We start from the raw sequence: 15,864 nt of genomic DNA, 5'->3' as shown, positions 1-15,864 counted from the left end.
TTCTAACCAGGACAACTTTTGTGTGCTCTGATCACTGCCGATTGCTATTGCCACAGCTCTTCATGCCCTAATCAATCGCCATTCGACAGATCCCGAATATCCCACGTATCCTATTCTCTCTACATGTGAGAGGTGTCGTCCCCCTGATAACCATTCTCAGATGTGATTACCAGTAGGAATGCACCTTCTTCCCTGTGCCAAGATCTCCAGCTCTCCTCCCTGGGCTGCGCTGCCCATGTTTTCTTGCGCGCTGCCCTTGAGGGTGGCGCCCAGACCACGGATTGGGAATGATATCTTCCAAGGTCCTAAAGTCTCGGACGCCACCATGACCTTTGTGCTTCTGTTGCATTAAGTTCTTCAAGAGTTCTAGGGTGCTACAAAATGTTACACTGATAGCTCTAAAACTGGTGGATTAGACGGGATTTTCTTTTTCATCTCCTGCCTGTATGGGATGTCATACGCTGCCAGAAACATGTAGCATGTTACAACGAACTGATAGTTGTTACCAGAACCCTCCATTTTACTAAACAGGCCTCCCTTGACCATATTTTAGTATGTACGGGCTCAATGAGCAGTCTCCATGCTATTGACCGATGCTTTTTGTGGGACCCTTTGGTCTCCTCTATTTATGACTTTGTCGTGCTGCATGCTCAGTTATCTTTCTCTGTCTGTCAAGTCACGTGGGTATCCCAGGGGATGAATGACCGACCGTTTGACTAGAGGAGCACTTAACCACTCCCCATTCGCTTTGACGATCCTGGGTGTGGATTTTCGGGCGGATGTAAGATATCTGCTCGCTCAGAAGTGAAGTGACATTTGTTGGGCTACTGCAATATAGTGCTCTTACTTGTGCTTCGGCCAGAAGAAATCCACAGTCCTATATTATCTTCATTTCGGTCATACCATGTTAAGCCATAGTTTCATTTTGTGTAACATGTCGCCTCCATATTGTGGTTGTGTAGACATCCAGACAGTAGCTCATATCTTGGTGGAAGACCCCCTCCATTTGACCCTCCACGCTAAATTTAGACTTCTGGACTCATTGGCTCTAATATTGGCAGACGATTCATGAATGATTGAACTGGTTCACATTTTTCTTCGTGAAAGTGGTTTTTATTCTCAGTTATAAGATTTTAATCTACCTCAAGAGCAGAGGCAAAGTGATTAGGGTTGGGACATCTCTAGCTATGTACTGGGTCTGGGGAGCCCCTGACCCCACCTCTTAGGCCAAGCCACTCTTTCACCCCTCTTTTACTCTGTTTTAATAACTTTTAGATTCAGTTTGCCTCCTTTCTTCCGCACCCAGTTTTCCATTCAAGGTATCACACTCTGCTGTGTTGTGGACGCTCTTGATTGTAATGGATCAGGAGTGGGACATCTGTGGTTGGGACGTTTCCTGACACATGCAGAGCCCCAGGGATGTTGATAGTACAAAAGATGTCCATTATACTTTTAGTCTTTACGGTTATACTGTTATGAATCTCCCAACTGGATCAGATCACGTCTTGATGGATGTCTCTACTTCTGGATGTGCCACTCTTGGATAGAGGGACTGATGACCTTGCTCTTTAGTCCCTTAACCCTGCTCCACCCCTTTCCCACATATCAACTACCCAACAACATTATTATTACTGCAATGTATCTGTTGCTTAGAAAAATCTGGTTTATGAGCATAATCTACAGTTATTTCACAAGACATTGGCTGTGACATGAACTTGCTGGCTAGCTAGTAGAGCTATCAAGAGACCTCGTCAAATCAGCACTATGGACAGGTGGACAGTTCATGATTAAGGCGACCCTAGCAAGTAGCTACAGTAGCAGTAGTGAGTTATTACACAGACCTGCTGTTATGGACGATGTGATATAACCACAAGTGGCTAACTACTCATTTGTATCTGTAATGAAATGTAGAATATGCAAAACGTCATGTCATATTATTTAACCACCACATTTGAACAATAATGTAAAACTAATTTGTACATAGAAAATGGTGAAAATTTTGATGTTTGATTTATAGTATAAACTACTATTTCAGGTCACTGGAATGATTGTATACAGAAAGGGTGTCGTCTTTGCAATTAACCAGGTCAGTACCAGTGGTTTCTGCCTCAAACCACCATCTTATTATTTTTGTTTTGAACTACCAGTGAGTTTTAGACAAACCCACTGGTGCTGTTGCAATACAGAGACATGTAGTGATAGAATGAGGTGTTTATTAAGTATATCTGAAGTTATTGTAATGCAAATTTGAAACCGCTGGTGCAGTATTTACTTCTGTAGCTAGGCCCCTGACAAGAGAATCCCATTGTTTTATCTCACTGTACATGAGATGTAGGATGAATGGTGGTACACATGCGACAGCATCCACTAACCGATATGTTATAAAATTAGTTTCTTCCAGATCAGATCCCTCAGGTTACATTGGTTATAGAAAGGTAGGGTCAAGTGTTCTGGATAGTCCTTGAGCTAGCGATAATGTATATACTCAACAGAAGCATGGTCTTAGTGTCATTGTACTATAGCACAGGGACAAATATGAATACTTCACACTTCCTTCAGATTACGCAAATGGAGGAGATCGCTTGGTTCTTTTTGCATTTGATGTGGTCTACGGTGGGTCTTAAGATGTTATGGAGACCTGATTAGTTTGTGGGGGTTCCTAAAAAATACCAAAAAAGGTTTTTTTACCATTTTTTCGTACCAAATCTGAGCCGCTGAATCCAAGATGGCTATGCACAGCAAATGCCCGAAATAAAGCGTCACACCTCACACTCCATCTGATTGCAAAGCTTTTTTCCCAAAAATTTAGAATTATACAAATTATCGATCCTGACTTAAAATTTAAATCTTTCAAAAAAAAAATCTCATTCTTATACACTAAAATTACAAATTTCTTACTCTGGACTTTTTCTCTGCCTCGTGATGACTGTGTGTTGTGTGATGTCCTTAGGTTAGTTAGGTTTAATTAGTTCTAAGTTCTAGGGGGCTGATGACCATAGATGTTAAGTCCTATAGTGCTCAGAGCCATTTTGAACTCTGGACTTGGCAGTCTACAACTAACCTAGCCTAATCTTTTAGTTTCTTTATGAAAAATTGTTTCTTACTTGGCAAAGTTGATGCAGATTTTCAAAACAAATTTTCAGTCTCTTAATAACTTTTTCAGCATTTTTAAATTCATATTTCATGAAAGTGTTTTGAAGTTAACTACTTGTTCACTTCTTTATCTAAATGCACTGCTATTTGTGTCCTTCCATTAATAATGGTATTTCATTCTGCATTAGCACTAGCACTTGCTTTTGTCTTCGTCACATTCATTTCCCTGGTTTTTCATTATGGCACCTTTGCGTTGTAGCAGCCATAACATTCCTCCATTCTCCATACATCTGTCCTCCTAGGATTTACACGAAACTTTGTCCCTGAAACCATACTTCCATCTAAGACTACTTTTTTACATACATCATAATACACAATCACTTATTATTAAAGAAATTATTTACAAATTTTATATTTCGTTTAAACTGACTCCAAATGAAAGTAAATTAACAGGGTGTTGCTTCTTTATTTTACTTTAATCAGCCAGATCAAATCTACTAGAAAACTTTTTTTCAAGAATTTATTTCCTTTGGAAGACTTAATGAGTTTTTTTTTTTTTAGAAAAAAAACTAGTTGTTATTGAAAGAAAAACTTACTTTTCCTTTTCTGTAACTCAACTTGAGAACATTTAATTGTGACAAAGCAATTATTTACAAACATTTTACAATACATAGTTTCCACTTTTATGCAGTGTCTCTTTGTATCACTTCTTCTTCGTATTTTTTACCTCTATTGAACAGAAACAAAATTTTTTTATTTACAGTATGTTTACTATCTCCACATTCATTCATATTCCTTTCATAATAAATGTTCTTCAGCTTTATACAGGTATATTTTTCGTCATGTTTGTTAAACTTCCTTTAACTATGTGGCCACATCCCATTGCATCATTAAAACACGCCTTTCCGCGACCACTACACTTTAGTGTTCATCATCAAAATCTCATTAATTGCACTTGTCACATCCAGTTATTTTTTATCCCTACATTTCTCTCTGCCTCCAATTTACTTTTACTTATTGCAACCTGATATTTCTTCCTATCTTCCAGTATTTTAACTGTTAGTTAATGCTTCATACACTTCCACATATCATGGAATAACTTCTCATGTTACTGAAGTCAATCCTTACTGTCAGCTTCCAGCAGGATAATGCATCTTTTTCTACTTTCCTTTTACGTCATTACCTTCGTACCTCAATCATTTTCGCACGTCAACATACTTATGTCGTCATTTCACTCCATTACAATTTGACCCCCATTTCTCTGCCCATAAAACTTATTTCATTATAAGACACCATAACACCCTCTGACGCTCTCAAATACCTAACCTTCACTGATAGAGAAGAAAATTAAAGATAATAGGTTCAGCTCAGAGTGACAGAAGAGGAAGATTGACAATACAGAAAGAAACTGAAATAGCATTGTCAATAACTCGAGCACCTGGTGTTCGTCAAACACCTAGCATTGCGTAGGTTGCAACGCCCTATGAAGCGTTATTTCCTCAGGGTCCACCCCCACATCATCCCCATACTCATTGTAACCCTCTAAATCTTCCAGCCTTTAACAGTACCTAACTGGTATACTGGCTACTGCTTTGGTCACATTATTTTTTCAAAAAAATGGTGGAACCACTTTTTCCCATATATTTTAAAAATTACTACATTTTCATTAAAAGTTAATCTCCCTTTGTACTGGTTGAAGAAATCCACACCAATTAGCATTTTATACATAGATCAGGAAGTACTTGCACACCATTTATTTTTACTAGCAACAGAACTTCTTGTTTAACAGGTTTTATAACTTTTCCTGTAGCTGCAATTACCTGCATCGCTATTACTGGCATTATTACAAGTTCATTTCTATTTGGCAACGATTCTAACCAACTTTTACTCACAGCTCATAAATCACTGCCACTATCTGCTGAACACTGTACTTCTTTGTTACACACTTGCAGACTAATTATTGGCTGATTCAACACCATCCTTTCATTGCTTGTGTCAGAACCCTCCTCCAACAAATCGTTCACAACCTTCCTTCTGTTGAAACCTTCCCTGTTTCCAGAAATTACACAGATTTTTGCAGAATTTTCTCCCCCACACTAACTATTCTGTCTATTAATGACAGCTCAAAAAAAATTTCCGGCGTTTCACCATTTTCCCTTTCCTCTCTCTCTTCCTCTTTTTGACAGTTAGTTGGCTGACCCCGTTTTGGTCACCGTTTTCCTGCAACTCCCTTATGGCCACACAAACCTCGTCATTTATAGGCACTAGTATTTCGTCTACACTGACATCCCTAATCTCCTGTAATTCTGCAGCTTCTGTACTTTCCCCTTCCCCAGAACATGATTCGACTTCAACCAGGTTGCTAAATACTTTGTGTCAATCAAGTTCTGTCACATTTTCCGCTAACACATCACCCATTTCGTCTGCAATACAATGCTTATTTTGCTTATGTCTCTCCACTAAATCTCCTAAACTTTCGTTAAAGGTACAGATTTTTATGTAGCTCATTTCGTGTGTTGTTACTTCTTTCTTCTGCTCCTCACTTATAATCCCAGTCTAACACGTACAAAGGGTTTTGCTTGCGGGTTCAAAGTATTACTTCCTGTCTTGTAAACGCTAGCCCTTTCACAGACGGCATTTAGTTTAATGGATTCTGTATCGTTTATTAAGTTTACCTCCATTTGCTGTTGCCTTGGCGCAACATCATACTCTCGAACCAGAGAATACAATCGATAACTGTGCACCTGCTCCCCATTATTTCGCCTATCATTTGCTGGATAGCGCCACCTCCCAGCACCTCTGCTCCTGCTGTTTCCACGGTACACGCCAATTCTGTCAACGTTTACATTCTGCTGTGGTTCTGCATTATTTTGAGCCCTGACATTATGATCTGACTGCCCCTTGCCATGTAACAACTTTTCAACTCTCCCCAAATAACTAGTAAATTTATGAACATCATCCCTCGGATATGCAATAATTTTGTTTCGTCAGTTCATGGGCAGTTTACCTTCCAGGCCCAAAACAATTTGTTCTGGCTCGACTTTATTGTTTACATATGACAAATTTGTCATTCACTTTAACACAAACTTTATTACTCTTTCCTTTCTGGGATTTAACTTTTCCCCAGCCTAGAAGCTATTTAGCGAATCCTTTTGTTTTTGCTTGCCCCAGTATTCTTTAAAAAACGCCTCTTTAAATTTATCTAGAGTATCATACTGTTCAGTAGCGATAACCTCCAAGTTCTAGCCACTTCCAAGAATTTAGACGTAATAAACCCTAATTTTTGTTTGTCTGGCCACAAACTAGGTAGAACACCTTCAAAGTCATTCCAGAATCCTTCTGTCTGTACATTTCCTATTGGACCAAAACGTAAAAACTGCCTATTAATGACATATGATATTTCAGATGATTCTACTACAAAGCTACACCCACTACTGTTAGTTCCATGTCTGCTGTTAGTTTCAACTTGGCATAATCTACTGCTATGCTCATCCAACTTATTTTCAACCTCTTCTACTTGGGTAGTTGGTTAGATGTAGACAACTCTGTCAGACACGCTTTTTACTTAATTCATACATTTGGCATATTCAAAACTGATTTTACTGTCTAACAATTTGTGATCATTTACACATATAGACTCTATCGCCGCTAGTTTGACTTCTACTTTCTGCACACTTTCTTTTATCAAATCTATCCTTTGTTTATTTCCAATAGCAAATCTTTTCAAGGCATCTGTTAATTCACTTTTTACAGTTTTAATGAATTGCTGGCAGTTATCCTCGACTTGAGAAATTTTGACATCCACTTTACTTTCTAATGACTTCAAATCAATTTCCCACATTTCTTTTAAAACAGCAGTCTGATTTTAGGGTTGTTCATCAAGTTTATTAATTTTCTGACCAATCGTTTCAGCTAGATTAGTATGTTGTTTGTTTTCATCTTTTATAGAACCCACTAATGCTGCAAGCATTTCTTGCATACTTTCAGGTTCTATTTTTTGCACTACTGTTTCCTGTTTATTTGTTCCACCAGTACTATACCAAATCTGGTATCCACATTTGAGACATTTGATTCAGTAACACTACCAACACTTGTCATCACACAAATGGTTGTTACCGATTTCATGCTTAATGTCACTTTCAGGACTTACATTAACCCCACTAGTTACATTAACTGACATCCTTGAAGCAGATTCTACTCCACTGTCCATAAATAACACAGAACTCTCGTCAAAAACCTTCTCTTTTATTTTATCATCTGCTCCTTCTCTCTGTTCAGGCAAGCTAGTTAGTGAAGCACTTACACTGAATGAGAGTTCTTCGACCTCATCTCGTGGTCGTGCGGTAGCGTTCTCGCTTCCCACGCCCGGGTTCCCGGGTTCGATTCCCGGCGGGGTCAGGGATTTTCTCTGCCTCGTGATGGCTGGGTGTTGTGTGCTGCCCTTAGGTTAGTTAGGTTTAAGTAGTTCTAAGTTCTAGGGGACTTATGACCACAGCAGTTGAGTCCCATAGTGCTCAGAGCCATTTTTTTGAGAGTTCTTCCTCTTTTAGCATATTTACAAAATCTTTATTACTTTCCATGCTACTCAGTCTTTCAGCAAACACACAACAAATGTGACAAACTTAACATATTATTTCATTGAATGCTGCAACGTCAGCTTGCTGAAACTGCGAGTCCAACCTCCTTCGTCTGCCATACCAGTTTCATGCTCCCCGCTCGTTGTGTTAATTTCGCAGTGCTGCCCTGACTGCTGCTCGTTGATACGGCTATTACGTCGTTTGCTGCTTCGATGTGCCCTCGTTGTTATTGTGACTGTTTAACGTCTTCTTCTTTCTTGTAAAGCCTAGTTTACACGACGACACTAGGTTGCAGCCCACTGCGCTACCGGCCACTGAGCATGGGCGCCGAGCATTTGCGCCACTCGTCGGTGAAACTAAACAGTTTAGACATGTTCCAACTTTGGCGACACCAGTTCATGCGTTTTGAGGTTATGTGTTTGTAGAGTGTAGACAAAATCAAATATGGAGTGGGGAAAGGAGAATACTGTTCGCTTTTTGGATATCAGTGCTTTGCATACATGTTTGTGGGATTTCAGTGATGCTAATTACAAAAATAAGCAACATATTGCTGCTTCTGAGACCTTCACATGCGATCAGAGCATAGATAGTTTGACAATATCTGAGCTGCAAGGCAAAATTTATTGAATTAGGAGCATATATACAACTCATTTAAGAAAAATATAAGCAAATTGTAATTCTAGCTGTAGAAATGCTCTCGTCTACAAGACTAAAATCCCATCGTTCGAGTTGGCCGACTTTTTTTTTTGAAGGAATATTGTTGACAGGAGGGAAGGCTACACAAATCAAGAATCTACATTCTTTATTCAATATTCATCTGTTTAAAACGTCGCAGCAGTGCTCCCCATTCACATATGATTGAATTTTGAAATATTTCCACCGTACAGATCTATCTTCAATAGAGTAGTTTGCAAACCATTCTCTTCTTAATGTGGCCTGCTTTGAATAATTACTGCTGTTAATGTTAGTAATTATCACTGTTAATAAATATTGGTGTTAATGAAAAAGCGTCATCACCAGCTAGAACTGCATCTTATAGCATGCCAAATGTTCTCAATTACAGTGCATGCAATATGATGTGTAATTTCAGTTCTGGTGGCAGTGCTTCAAGCATTACAATATCTTTATATTCCTTATCACATAATTAACTCTATTTAGAAGAAACATTAACAGTTCTAGTGACATTGTAAGATAGTTAAAAGAACTTCTTGGGTCTTCCATTACAAATTATTTCAGCAAGGATGCTGAGCAACCGAGATGACGTCTTTTCTTCATCCAGCCACGAATCGAAAACACGTTTCTCATTTTTTCCTTATGCAGCGATTCCATGCAACAAGCTTGAACTCCATCTCAACTCGTGCGATGTGCAGGTGCCAAAACTTTCATTTCAGACACGATTCAGGAACCCACGAAACGACGAAACTGAAGAACATACTGGTTTCGCCATGTCTACAGTCAAATATGAAACCATTTGCGTGCAACTAATTCCACGCAACGTGTGGCGCAACCCAATGTCATCATGTAAACTAGGCTTAAGTCTCTCCGGCGACTCGAAACGGGTTCCGTTCAAAATTTCTCGTGTATCGATTAATTAAGTTTTTCATTATCGTTCACTACGGTGTTTCACAAAATTTCTCTCAACTACGGGTTCAATTTACTACGGCTTTTTAAATGTTTTCCAGGAGAATCCACCACATGCGGCGGCGCGGTTACTATCGTCCATTACCTGAATCAACCTGTGAACTCGTTGCAACAGATCGCCGGTAGGAAAGCTGAGCAATGTCCACCGTATTGCAACTCGCACCAGGCTGCATACAAAGTAGCCATTCCAAGAATCAGGAAAAGGCCATATTTATGAACAAGTTCACTGCCAAACCCGTGCTAATCTTAACACAGTCATACACAAACCATTTCATTCAGGTAAGCAAGTTTATGGTAACGTATTTCCCGAAATTTGAACAGCTACCAAACACGGATTGTTCTTACGGGAAGATGCTCGCCATCTTATTAAGTTTATTGGTGTCTAATGCACTCAAGTTTTTAATCACCGATGTGATCAATATGCCATGCGGAATTACTGTCTTTTCTCATAGACAAAATTACTTAAAAATCCGTACTTTCTAAAAAAACACACCAGAATAAATATGCTTTCACTTTGAAACACTTTTGAAACTAAAATCGGCAGATTATAACTTCCTTCGGAGCTCATACTGCACACGACCGTACCATTGAAAGATTGGTCTCTGACTTTCTTAGACTGCTGTAAGCATTCTGTATCTCCAAGAGAAAAGATGCGCGAAGAACGCTCCGTTCAGACTGGTCAGTTTTCATTAAGGCCAATAGAAAATCATTATTCTCCTGCGTTAGTCCGCGCTTTTGATGACTAACCAGTCAACAAATAACACACTTTCAATGGCTCTAAGCACTATGGGAGTTAACACCTAAGGTCATCATTTAAACCTAACTAACCTAAGGACATCACACACATCCATGCCCGAGGCAGGATACGAACCTGCGACCATAGCAGCAGCGCGGTTCCGGACTGAAGCGCCTAGAATCGCCCGGCCACAGCGGCCGGCCTTAACACACTTTCGAACTATACTTTTTCCCAAAATAAATATTTAACATTCTGATATTTTGTTTATACTTTAAATTATTAACTATCTTCATTTACACTCGAATTAGCTTTCCTTTTACCATAAACTTAACATATTATGATACAAAATTCCCCATCGCCTGCATTCACACTGTCTTAAAACTTTCTCACACTAGTTCGTACAGCGTTCATCAGTAGAACAATTATCTACATATTTGCTTTAGACAACATCCACGCATCATTCACATTATTAAAAGTATATACAAAACCGTACAAACATAAATAAACAAAAAAGCCTTCAAGAAATAAACAGAACAATTCACAGAAAGATTCTCTTGGCCTGTTTCTTGAATATCTCTGTCCGCTGCTGTCCTCTAGCAGATGAAAATTAGAACTACATACTAGAGATGGGCAAACTGAAACACGTAATTGTTTCGAAACAAATGAAACAGTACAATGTAATGTTCCGATACGTTGTTTCGAAACAGTGAAACAGTTTGTGTTTTGTGTTCTAATAAACCTACACATTTTATCATCTTGAATGTCTACTGTATAAGCATGTCCATATAAACACAAATGAGGTGCGAGAGCGCTAATCATGTCGCAGAAAGTATGAAACTATCACTTAGGCGTCTTGGCAGTTTCGTATTTCCTGCAGCAAATGCGCTGCTTTCGTGTCGCGTGACTTTCATACTTTTCAATTGGTTGAGGACAGCCATAGCTGAAGACAGAAGAACCACCACGAACGGAACTGGCGGTGGGGGCAAACTGCAGAAACACACATTCCGTTAGTATGGGTAATATACCCATCCTGCTAATTTCCATCTACACAAAGGGAATCATTGTGGATAATAGGCACAGTGACTATAGACTCACAAATAACGCCAAATAATTCGAATAAATAACAAAATGTAACAGGAAATTTTTTTGTCTGAAGGTGTTTCGAACCGTTACTATAAATTCACCATACTTCCCAGTCCTTCCCGTACACCATTACACCATCAGTGATTTGTCAACAGATTGCTTGCAATTATACCTACATCAAATTTATGTATATGTCTAATAACTGTCACTCTACGCCTTTTTTTATTCAAAATGTTGTAGGCTTACTTGCGTTTGTTAATATGATTACTGAACATGAACAGAGAAGCGTATGTTATAAAAAAGTGTAATTTAACTGAATGATTTTCACATATTTATTATTTTGTATGTGAATAGTATGCGTTGTTTTATTGTTTGGTTAGTGTTTATAAAGCAGATGTTACGCCATTTCGAAACAGCTAGAAACGAAGCTTTATTTTCGGATATCTTAAGCTTCATGCTATTGCTTGTCAAAAAGATTTCGACACTCTTGAAAGAGTTTCATGAAGTGGTATGTTCTACCTGTGCCGAGCCCGAATCTCGTCCGACACAGAGTGGAATGAAACGTCACTGTTTCGATACAATTGGTCCGTTCCAGGCACAGGTGGACTGAAACAGCCTTATTTTGAAACAACGATACAGTTTCTGTGTCTGCCTCGAGATCGAATCTGGTCCGAGACAGGGGCGGAATGAAACATCACTGTTTCGAAACAGTGAACCACAACCGTTCCGAAACACTGAAACAGTTCCACGTATCGATACACTGTATCGAAACATAGAAACAGTGGCCAAGTCTACTACATACTCGACTGAATCCGCTTCAGACCATCTGTCACTGTGCACACGAGTCATTCTCTCGATGCACAGGCTACATACAGGAGCGATATAAGGCGCCACTCCTCAAAGTGTCATACGCAATCTCCATCGACGTAAGTTCCATCCCTATCACATCTCTCCCCATCAAGTGCTGCATGGAAACCATTATGAGAATTGTGTTAACTTCTGTTCATCGGCGTTAGCACAGAGTACTCCAGACGTATCACATATTTTACTTGGTGATGAAGCCACATTCATCAATCATGTCCAGGTAAACCACCGACGCTTGTACTATTGGTCTGTTGACAATTCCTTTGTATTCGTCATGTGGAATGACAGCATCCATGGAGTCTAACGAGTGGAGTGGGATAGTGAACCCTCACCTCATAGGCCCATTTTTCATAGACGGAATGCTGAACGCTCACAAGTTTCACAGCCTCCACACTGTGTCACTAGCATTTAGATTTTCGGGTGTGGAGAAGGAACTTGTCCCAGGCAGTATGAAATAGTTTAATCACTTTCTACCCAAGCCTGAAGTAACACATACACTATACTGAGTCTATTAGCACAAATAGTGATAAATGCATTTAAAAAACTAAATAAAACTCTGTAGGGTGGTGGGGATGAGAAGAGGGGCTGAGTAGGATATTGACGATTGTCTAGTGCATGCGCCTCTTTCGATTTATGGCAGTTCTTCATCCCCGTACAACCCCGTGTGTGTACTTCTTATGCTCTTGACACATCACTATCGCCCATCCGAGGGTATTTCATCATTCTGCTTGTACAAGTTTCCCCCTCTCCGACTGTGTGTTAAATACTTCTTCGACTGTTTCTTTGATGGCTTGGCGCATTGGCACATAAACTCTACCCACGAAACAGTTCTTGATAAATATGAATTAATTTTCTTTATGGCTAGTTTGCAGATAAGTTGCTAACAAGAAACGACCATAAAGAGCACAAAAACGGCGCATAATAATGTAGTTTATTTAGCGATGTAATTTTAAGGTGAGAGTCTAAACAAAACAAAACAAATTGCACAATTGTAATTCTTAGGCCTACAACAGTTAAATTATTATAAACTTCATACTGTACTTTACAGAAATAAAAATTTGACCCACAAAAGATGACACAAAGATGTCGAAACATGTCTGGGTAAATACAAAAATAAACAAATTGTGTTTGCATAAGGCTAATTTTCAAAACAATCCAGTTTTAAATCGCAGACATGGAAGAACATCAAGAGCAGCATCAAACCTTAGTATAATGAATATTGAACTCTGTGGGTGACTATTACAGTTTAAAGGCACTGATTTGCTTAAAATTACTGAAATTTAACAGCAAGCATTGTAATAAAAACTGAAGAAGCCTCTCACTGCTATTCAGTAACGAGACGAATTGTAAAAACCTTTTTTTCTGGGTTGATGACTCGGACACTATTAAAACTTTTATATGTAGCCAACCGGTGTGGCTGAGCGGTTCTAGGTGCTTCAGTCTGGAACCGCGCGACCGCTACGGTCGCAGGTTCGAATCCTGCCTCGGGCATGGGTGTGTGTGATGCCCTTAGGTTAGTTAGGTTTAAGTAGTTCTAAGTTCTAGGGGACTGATGACCTCATATGTTAAGTCCCATAGTGCTCAGAACCATTCTTGAAAACTTTTATAGGATCCAACCTGGAACGAATTATTTACTTAATAGGTACCCTAAACAGTGTTATTTGCCATTGAATATCACCTATACCTACTTCGCGTACTTCCAACAAGCAATACGGGCAGAAGGGACAGGTTGTGTCCACTCGGTACGTAATATTCGAGTCATAGAGAAGTGGAATGTTACAGGAGACGCATTTAGACGATATTTCACAAGAATCAATCAAAGACAAGTTAAGAGACCAGCCAGCAACAACCGATTCGATGCGAGGGCAATAACTGAGCATAGCATCATTTCATGGCGTTAAAAAAGCGTCATGGAAGAGGAAAAATTCGACTACAGTAGAGGTAAGCTCGGTTACCTGCGGCAGTCCATAGCGAGGAAAATTATCTTCCCTCAAATACACAAACATACCCAACCAGCACAGAACCTATCCTGGCTAGAGGACTAGCTTCTGGGCCACACAACTTTCACCAGATTGTGTACCTCTGGCTGTGAGAAGTTGTTTTATACACTTGGCGAACCACTAGATGTATGGCCTTCACATTAAGACAATGGGTGGCGCAGTAAATGTTGTACATCGCCCGCCGTCATCGACGCAAGAGTGACAGCATAAAATGCCGTTCAGTGTTGGTACTGTTGTGTTCTTTACTCCGAAGATTGGTTTGCTGCAGCTCTCTATGTTAGTTTGTGCTGTGCATGTCTCTTACTTTCTGCATAACTACTGCAACCTATAGCCATTTGGATCTGTTTACTGTATTTGTCCCATGGTTTCCCTCTGCGCAGCTTTACACCCACACTTCCCTCTTTGATGCCTGAAGATGTGTTCTATCAAATGATCCCTTCTTTTAGCCGCATTGTGTCTAAATTGCTTTTTTCCTCAGTTCTCCCCATTACATACCCATAAGTTACTCGATCCACCAGTCTAGCTTTCAGCATTCTTCTACAGCACTACGTTTCAAATAGTATATTTCACTCAGCATTGTCAATCAATAATGTACTCAGGTTCTTGGTAGAACAACATTATAATAAATGAAAAGCACCAGTTTGCTTTTGTTCTACAATATTACTTTTATTGTTAACTGGTTTTCGGCTTACAAGGCCATCTTCAGACATTTACTGAGTATTATCACCAAAGAAGCTAAAATGTTTGCAAACAACGGAAGAGAAGTAACACGTCTACACTGAAGTAGAAACATACAGTAAGTAACATCTTTGCAATGAAAAAGTAAAAATTGAACAGTACATAAATAACAATAGAGTAGACAGGCAAACCTTTAGCAAAAAATAGGAATAGCATGCCTACATAACACTAACTATTAATAAACAAAACTAATAAAATAAAATAAAATTAGTACTAGACAAGGCTACATCAGGAGGTATGAAACATGGAGAGTGATACACAAACCAATTAAAAGAAGAGACACTTATCAATGTAACTACAGAATACATAAGGAACTTAGGCAATATCAATAAGATAAAAAGAAATAAATAAATGCAGGAAAATGGAGGTGTTTGAGGGAACCTACAATTTGAGAGTGTGGTGGTACTGCATTTTAACATTAACATTATAATCAAAGCAGTGGCTGTGTAACAGTTTTCATTAAAGAAATGAGGAAAGTAAAATATGAACAGTATTTGATGAGACAATTACAAGGGGTGTTAAACATGGACAGTAATACAAGTACCGGTACCAGTTAATAGAAAGCCTTAACTATTGAAACTACAGTCTATATGGAATACAAAGACAACTTCAACAAAACAAAACAACTTAATGAATACAGGGAAAAGGGAATATGTAGGAAGAGAGAATGTGGGAAGTAATGAACAACAGAGATGATTATATGAAGTTTAGGGGAGGGGAAGTGTTGACCTGTGTCTGGTCACTTAGGATGAGATCTGGACTGTGAGCAAGATGTTTGTTAATTTCCAGGGCTTCCAACAGGTTGAGTTTATGGCCTTTGTTTGCTAAGTGAAGTACATGGTTGGTAGTTGTGAACCTCACTCAGTACATGCTCAGAAAATGCAGAGTCTGAATTCTGCAACCTCCATCTGCGTTCATGTTCAGCCAGCCTAGTTGATACGTCTCTGCCTGACTGACCAATGTAAAATTTGTCACAATCAGAACAGGTGATTTTATATACCCCACTGTTGGCTAATAACTGCATCTTATCTTTGCTATTAAAAACACGCTGGGCTGTCGTGTTACTCACTTAGTAGGGAAGCCTATACTTGCAGGATTTCAGTGCTTTGGCTACAATCTCTGATACCTGACC

Source organism: Schistocerca cancellata, chromosome 5 (assembly GCF_023864275.1).
Source record: "Schistocerca cancellata isolate TAMUIC-IGC-003103 chromosome 5, iqSchCanc2.1, whole genome shotgun sequence".
Taxonomy (NCBI): domain Eukaryota; kingdom Metazoa; phylum Arthropoda; class Insecta; order Orthoptera; family Acrididae; genus Schistocerca; species Schistocerca cancellata.
The sequence above is the reverse complement of the archived record's forward strand: the minus strand, read 5'-3'. Positions refer to the sequence as shown.